The sequence below is a fragment of the Thermobia domestica genome, chromosome 10, assembly GCF_964235325.1.
Source record: "Thermobia domestica chromosome 10, izTheDome1.hap1.1, whole genome shotgun sequence".
Classification (NCBI taxonomy): Eukaryota; Metazoa; Arthropoda; class Insecta; order Zygentoma; family Lepismatidae; genus Thermobia; species Thermobia domestica.
The window spans coordinates 20,077,370-20,086,243 of NC_137463.1; positions in this window are offsets into that span (position 1 = coordinate 20,077,370).

Sequence of the window (8,874 nt, forward strand, 5' to 3'; positions counted from 1 at the left end):
ATTCTATAGTATCGCATCCATGCACCTATTCAATTTACACAACATTTTCTTTCCTTTTTTTAGCTTGTGTTTTTGTTTGCATATTTGTTGACATAAACAAAAATAAAACGAAATTAGCTACCGAAGAGCGAAATCAAAAATCATTGTTGGTAATCGAATGTGAAACAAGGAAAGAAGGGAGAAAAAATCACATATCATGAATGTGTAAACAAAATTGAAACAAAGACAAAAATACACACATATGTACAGTAAACTCAGTATGTTAATGTGAAATTTTGTTTGCTTTACTAATAACCAAAACGAAATAAAAATCACAAGATAAACAATGCATTTTAATAAGATTTTTTTGGTGTGTGTATATGTGTGCAGGGGGAGCATTTCTGGTCATTACATTTTCCATAATGAAAGCGAGGTCACATCTACATCTAGAATACGAGGACAATAGAATCACAGCTGAATGAAGCATTGAAATTCGATTCTAGATTCCAAAGAAGGAAAAATCATCATTCAATTTTAAATACGTAACAACTAAACGTTACAAAATGTCTGCCGTTTAACATTTCGTATTGTGTCATATTATTTTTTTTTTTGTGTATGTTCCCCTTAGTAGCAGACAAAAAAATGACAAATGAAAAACGAAGCGCGGTTTGCTCGCCGCTCGAATTGCGATTGTCTTTTGTTTCTAAATAAAAACTGTATTCGATCTAAGAGAACTTAATTTTTGTTTTTGTTTAAAACCCATATTCCTCGATGCACGACCTGTACGAAATACATTGTGTAATAACTAATGACTTTTATAGCCATTTAGCTTTTTTTATTCAATAATAATTTTTAAAAAAAGAATCTGGAAACAAAAGCGTATCGCTGGATTTGAGCAAATACACAACCAATTGAACTTATCTGGTCATTGTTTTAAAATATTGGGAAACATATTTTTTTTTTCAAAATGGTAAAAGTAATAAAAAAAGTTTCGCAAATAAAAATAACAAATACTTCATTACATTCGGATAGCGTAGCTCTTTTAATAATAGTTCATTTTCATGTTTTGGACGTTCCGAGAGTTGAGAGCAGGATGTTGAATTACACTTTTAGACATGAATGTATATATGTAAGAGCAACAGTTCAGCAGCGGTGAGTGAAGCAAAAAAATAACACACAGGGCATAATAGTAAGTGTAAACATAACATTCACATTCGCAGCATACTGTATGTTATATATAGGGTACTGATAATTCTATTTTGCAAAGAAACTTCCTACGAACAATGGTTTTAAAAAAATGTCCTGAGTCCTGAAAGTCTAAAACACATGCTGCTTTGTATAAATTGATTTATTCTGGCTCGGAATTGCAAATTAGCAACTGAAAACTACAATTGTTGTGTATTGCTACCAAACAATCTAGAACTTATGAAGTGTAAATTCAAATAGGTCTAAATAACTACTAAATGTGTCGTGTTACTAGTGCCGTATGCAAGAAGGGGTGGGGGAATCAGTGCTAAGGGGAAAAGCGGAGGTATCTGCACCGGGCGCAGCAACTGAGGAGGTCGATTGTCACAGAATGAATTTCAGACTGAACTGTTTTTCCCTGTTGAAATCATTTTGTACTGTATCCATAGTTACATCTACTTAGGTTGTACTGTGATTATTCTTTTTTTTATACTATTCTGATCATTTTAGTGAATTTCTATTCAAAACCTTACAAAATTAGGACGTCAATATTTATTTTTATATTGTTCTGTATATCTTTATAATGTCTGTAACTCGTTTTCAATATTTTACTTCGTTTTCTATTCTTTGGATATAACATGGCTACCAACAAATTCCTATTCCTAAATTAAACTTTTATTTTATAGTTAATTAAATTATTGTACAGTAAAACCTGTCAACTTGGCCACCTCTGTAACTTGGCCACCTGCCCATCTTGGCCTGGTTCGTCTTGAACCTGCATTTTCACATAAGATATTCGGTATTTATTTCTCTGTAAGTTGGTCACCTGTCTATCTTGGAAGTTGGCCACATTTATCCTATGATGATAATGACAAATTTACCTGCGTATCCTGGCCACGCAAAATATCGTTTTGTTATTTTCCTTAACTCTTTCATATTTCCATATGAGAGACAGATGCTCTATATTTTGTGACTGGAGACAAAGAAGCATGGATTCCCACGATTAGTTCTCGGAGGTCAATGACCAGAACAGAGGTCTGATAAAAGGGTGGTGAAGGAAGATATGAATAAGAAAAAGCACGTACAGGAATTCAAAAAATGATTGTACGTATTTGTTGACCCTGTCTGTTTTGGTAAAACCATTAGCTATATCGGCTCCTTTGGTGAGTCAGGAGCTTTAGTAATTCCGGAAACGTTTCAAGGTTAAAACTAACCATCTCAATTGTCAACTATTGGCACCTGACGGCTTGTCGAAAGATAGCGGAGGTTTTGAGGTATGAATTCCCTCAAGAATTTCTCAAAATATCTTTTGCCCCGAGGGAATCACTTGTAGCGCATTGATAAGAGATCATCATCATCATCATAGGTATTCTGCCTTTATTGGCAGGTCACTTGCCGCAGCTGAGAAGCTTCCATGCTCCACGGTCCTCCGCTAACCTTTTCGTCTTCGCGTATGATCTTTCTGTTTTAATATCATCCATTAATTGTAGTCTCCTTCGCCCCCTCCCTCTCTTTCCCGCCACCATACCCTCTAGGACGTCCCTCATGATACAATCTCTTCTTAGGCAATGTCCCAACCAGTTTCTCTTCCTCTTCCTAATAATATCTAAAAGTGTTCTTTTCTCACCCACCATTTCTAACACTCTCTCATTCGTTTTCCGCTCGATCCAACTAATTCTTTCCATTCTTCTCCACACCCACATTTCTAAGGCTTCCATTCGATTTTCGTCACCTTTACGTAATGTCCACGTTTCCGCCCCATTGACAAGAGATAGTTAACTACAAAATTATAATGCGCATTTGTACCAAAAATAATGAAAGAAATACGTCTACAATGAACCTCCATGAATAAATTTGTTATTAATAACTGATTTGCTACTTTTCGAGAGGTATCTACAGAAATTATTATTTGTCACTTTTATCAGTTCAGATGGAAGTTTCTTACTCTACAGACAGCAAAAGAGCGATTTCCGATTCCGATGTATGTATATACAGTGATTTGTGTGTTCAGTGGAAGGGCACATATTGAGTTCATGAAGTCATAATAGATTCAAAACTTAGAAAGTTGAAGAACTGTGCTTAAAGAAGAAAAGGGAGGTGTTAGATTTAATAGAAGAGAGTGAGTCGACATAATAATGTTTTCTAGTACTATATATTGTTATGATTACCCTATATATATTATTTCAAATTAGCTGTCGTGCCATTGCTTATTAAAATTTTACAATCAAGTAATACTAGAAATCCTATTCTAAAAATATACCAATCACACTTATTTTCTGTAACTCGGCCACCTGTCTAATGGTGGCTCACTTTTCAATGGAACCGATGGTAGCCAACATAGACAGGTTTCACTGTAACTAAAAAATAGCATCTCTCTCTCTTTCTTTGCATGAAGATGATTCATAGATTTCCTCTTTTTTTCTGTTGTCAGGTCGAAATTCTTCTCTCTTATGTTGACTATAAAGAGTATTCAATTTTGTTAATATTTGTGTCCATTGAAATTTTTCTCAGGATCATGATATTTACAATATATCACAATTTCAGACAATTACACCGAAATCCAGAATACCGTTACCTCCTGCTCGTTTAAAAAAAGTGACCCTATAGTGTCTAAACGGTCAGTGATGGGTGGTTGTGCCTGTTGAGACTTTTTCTCAGGATCAAAATATCAACTTATCAGGTTTCAAGCAATTCTACTGAAATTCAGAATACCGTTACCTTCTGTTCTTTTTTCTTTTTTTTTAAAGGTGGCCCTGTAGTGGTCAAACGGTCATTGATTGGTGGCTGCGCGTGTTGACACTTTTTTCTGGATTACAATATCTACAACTTATCACGGTTTCGAGAAATTCCACCGAAATCCAATTTCCGTAAGGATTGTGCGGGGTCCTTTGTCATTTCGAATGATGCATTGCCCTGCAACCCTTTTCTCGGAAAAACGACAAAACACGCATTTCCTACTTTGAACTCATCTTTGCATCGGCAGAGTTTCGTTTCTTTAAAGTGGCCCTTTTAATCAAGGGAACCCTTTTTTTTTTTTTTTTTAAAAAAAAGGGCCCTTTGCTCTACTTAAGCTATTTTCCGAAAGAAACAAAAAATACCTGTCGATTTATTTTCGGTCTAGTATATATGTGCCAAGTTTGAAGAAAATTGGTTGGCGAGAAACTGTTGTGAAGCTATCTCCTTTACACTTTCACTTTTTGGACTTGACGGGTTTTTGCCCTAAAGTGTTCAATTAAGAAAAGAGAAAAAGGAGGTATAGTGAGTCGATCTTGGTTGGTGTAGTCTTCTGTGTAGGGCACAGCATTTTGTTTTTCGTGTCTGCTTTTCCCATAGATGCTGTCAGTAACTGTTCCTCTCTGGAGACTGAAAATAGTTGTAACAGTATTAAAAAAAAGTCAAAATTACTGTGCATGATAATTACCAAGGTCATCGAGACTCTTTCACAATATGGTAAAATAGTAGTAATGGGACTGATAAAGGGGAAAACGTTTAATTGATGCACAGCTTTAAAATCAAGTTCCTGAACAAAAGGAAAAAATGGGACAAGTACCTAAGAGGGGGTTATGTTGCATAAAATTATTAGCACAATATAATGCTTCGCTAATAGGCCACAGAGCAGCTACCAGTGAAACAGAAAAGCAGGAGAGTCACTGGAAATTTTATAGAATTCCTGAAGCTTATTGTAGAGTTCAAAATAGTCATGAAAGGCCATTTTTGCATGTACAGCAACATTCAAATCAACTATGTATTTTTTTTTTTTTACTAGAAATACAAAATAAGTTCATTCAACGTTAGAGAAAAATTTGTGTATCACATTCACGGAGTAAAATACTATGGTATAATGTTTGATTCAACTCCTGTTTCTGCTCACTAAGAACAAATGTTAGGGATCATTAGCTATATAAACTTTAAGGAAAAATTATAATTGTGAAAATATTTTTCTTAGAATTCATTCCAGCCCATAAAAAGATGTAGCAAGTATTGCAAACTTTTTTTAAGTGTTGCTCAGACGCGCCTCTACGGTTTCGGGACCTGAAGATTTGAACCGAAACGGGTTATCATCATTGTAATATCATTTTTCAAACTTTATTTCATCATTCATATTAATTTCAGGAACGAGAACAAGAACAAGGACGAGGACAAGGTTGGATGTACGAAACAACGTTGAACAAGAAAACAAAGAAAACAAACAAAACAAAACAAACAATAAAATTTAAAAAAGAAATCAACATCCTAATTACTAATTATTATTATAGTTCTCTTCCAAAATCTGTTTTCCGGACAGCGGTATATTATACAAATATACGGAATCCTCTTGCTTACTACAGAAATCAGTACGGAACATACGTTATCTGTATGCTACATAGGCACTGCCTTTAGATGTTACATCATAGGATGTCTGACACCTAACTGTTTTCCGTATATCAAATGCGGTTGACAATCTTCGAAAAGTAATTTATCTTTCTCTAGTTATTGTAGTATCATGTTTGCAATGTTTAAGATATTCAGGCTTTACAAGAGTATGTTGTTTAGGAAACAATGATTTTATATCCAAATTTCTCTCGAAGCAATGAAACTGTGCGGTACTTGGGATATCGAACTTGAAAGACGGGAGAGGAAGAAAAAGAAAGTAGCAGAAAAATATCTTTGGACTTATAGGGCTTATAATATAGGAAAGAACGAAATGCTACAACTGATGAAAAATATGATTGATAAAATACACACAGAAGTGGGAAAGTTCACCAGCTAGAAGAAACTGCCTCTAGTTTTGGCTTTCTGTTAAACGTAGAGCTTATAGAGAGGGTGTCGTATATCACATTGACAATAATAGCAGACCATGTACATTTTTAACGATCCTTCAGAAATTGTGAGAACTTGTGTGTAGAAGGTTTTAATGCATCCACCATATAGCCCTGACCTTGAGCCCTCAGACTTGATTTGTTTAGCACTCTGCAGAACTCCCTGAATGGTTTGAGCTTAGTTTTGAAAGAGGCCTGTAAAAAACCACATTCCACTTTTTTTTTTACCAGTAATTACTAACGTATATGGGTTTATTATTATTATTATTATTATTATTATTATTATTATTATTATTATTATTATTATTATTATTATTATTATTATTTTCGTAATGTTATTTTCTAATCACAATAAATGTATTTCCCAATTTTGACCTCCAAAAGCTATATACGCTTTTGGACAACCTGATATTAATGTATGCAAGATTTTTAACGTGTTACAATACAACCTTGTTTATTGTATGGGACTGCATTACATGATCTGATAAATAAGATCCAACCACAGCTGAAATCCACTATCTCCCTGTTTCTCATTATAGAACGCGCATGTGCTTTTCACCGAGAATCGAACCCGAACAATTCGTACACGTTTTAGTCATTAGGTACTACGGCGTCCTGACCTTATGCTCGGGCGATAAGCACACTATCTCTAAACTAGGAGTTTTCTAATTTAATTTCTATTCTGTATTGAATATAGAAGAAAGATACCGCACAATGTACTTCGTAATGGTATTACGCTCACCAAAGTATCAATCTCTTTACAATTAGAACAGGACAAGCTTCCTCACCCACCCACCCCTTTTCAAAAAGAACAACGACTCAACACTATTATGAACAGGGTGTGCGCTCCGGTCAAAAATAGAAGAAGAGGAACAGAAACCTCCTTTTGTTGAGCAGTTCCGGAAGCGGCATAACAGGACCACACTTTCATCTTCTATCCGACTTCACGCTGTATTAAACATTTTGACAACTCAGCGGTACTGAAAAGGCATAAGGGGCCCAGAGGTGGGGGGTTTATGAAAGCAACACAGAAAAGGGAGAGGGATTTTGGTAAGGACCAGCCCTTCTAATGGCATTTTAATTTGCATTGATTTTTAGCGAGGATAATATTTGCATAATTTACATCAAAGTTTTTTTCTTTTTTTTCTTTTAGGGGGGCTCAGATAGGCTTTTAAGTGTAGGAAAATGAAATAAGTGGAATAAATATTTTATACAAAGTCTATGCCAGGCCAATCTGGAGCGCTTCTGTTGTTTTATACGAAGTAAAACGATTTTTTATTTTTGTGCACGTACGAGTGAGCATGTATATATATATATATATATGCATTTATTAGTATTCTTTGCCAGGACCACATTATCATTTCCTCTATTTTTTTCTATGGACTAGTTTGAGTACTTTTTTTTTTAATCTTTTAATTCCCCCCTTGTTGTTCTTTTTGCGTCAACTAGAGGGTTAATTGGTGATACACTAAGGTTTTCTTTGGCGTTTGATCCCAATCTCACCAGCAACGCTAATGCAGCCTTCTACCATGCTTGTTAGGACATGTTTCGATGCGGCAGTGTCTCCATATACAGATATTTTTCTATACAATTATTTGTTTCAACTCATTCATGACTAAGAAACATATTTGTTGCATATTTTTAAACTATCTTAATATTGTACTAGAGCATTTAAAATGTTTCCCTTTTCTTGTGTTGGATGGTAAAAGATACAGGAGCCACCTAAATGAGTTTGAGAATAAATTAATGTAAATTGTTCTATTTCCTAACAGAGGCGGATCGAGAAGATAGACACTTGGGGGCCCGTCAGAACTCAGACTATGATAAGTATATCATGTTTCCTGTAAACTTTCAAAAACTATATAAATAATAGCTTAAATTATTTTTGTCACTCAAAAAACTGGGGGTCCTAGGCACCCCGGTTCCGGCTTAGATCCGTCACTGTTTCCTAATAGTTTTGTAATCAGCCTCTGGTTTTGTATATTATTTTACCAGCTATTTATGGATTTATGAAGTACAGGATGTTTCAAAATGAATGTCGAGGTTTTAAGGCTTTGTAGAATTTATTACAATTAGACTAACTTACAACTATAAACAATACATCAAATGAAAGAGCAACTTGAACAGTTTTGAACGCACGCATACGTATGCACTGTTTCCTCTGTTTGCCGTTAGAAAGATGGCGACTAGTGAGCAGAAAGCTTTTTTCTGTTTTACATTTTGCAATGACTGAATCTGTAGTTACAGTGCAACCGTTAAGGAGACGCTTACAACTACATCCTTATCATTTACAATTGCTACAAGCTCCAAAGCCTACAGACTACGGTTTATGTGCCAACTTTGCAAATGGAATGTTGCTGCGTGACAATGAAGATTTTCTGAATCGTGTCGTCTTCAGTGATGAATTGACATTTCACCTAAGTGGCGATGTGAACACTCATAATATTCGCATATGAGGGTCAGCAAATCCCCACGAGATGGTACAGTCGCAACGAGACTTCCTCTAAATTGAACGTGTTTTGTGAAATATCCTGATAGAAAGTTTATGGGCCTTTTCTCGCCTATCTACTCAATGTGTGTCGTGTAACGAATGGTGCCTACATTGAACGCTTGTATCGAAAACTGTTTGGGTTGCTCTTTCAATTAATGTATTATTTATAATTGACGTTAAATGTAATAAAATACCACAAAGCCATAAAACCCTTATATTAATTTTGAAACACCCTGCATATGGAAAGCTCTGATATCAACATACATAGACATTGTAATTGCTAACGTTATGCAGAATAGTTAACAAAGACCAAAAAAGCTTATCATATGTAAAACTATTTATGCTTATGTGTTTTTAGAAGCATTTCTTGTTGACCATAGGGACATTTTTTTTCACTGTAATTAGGTAACCGTTGAAGTA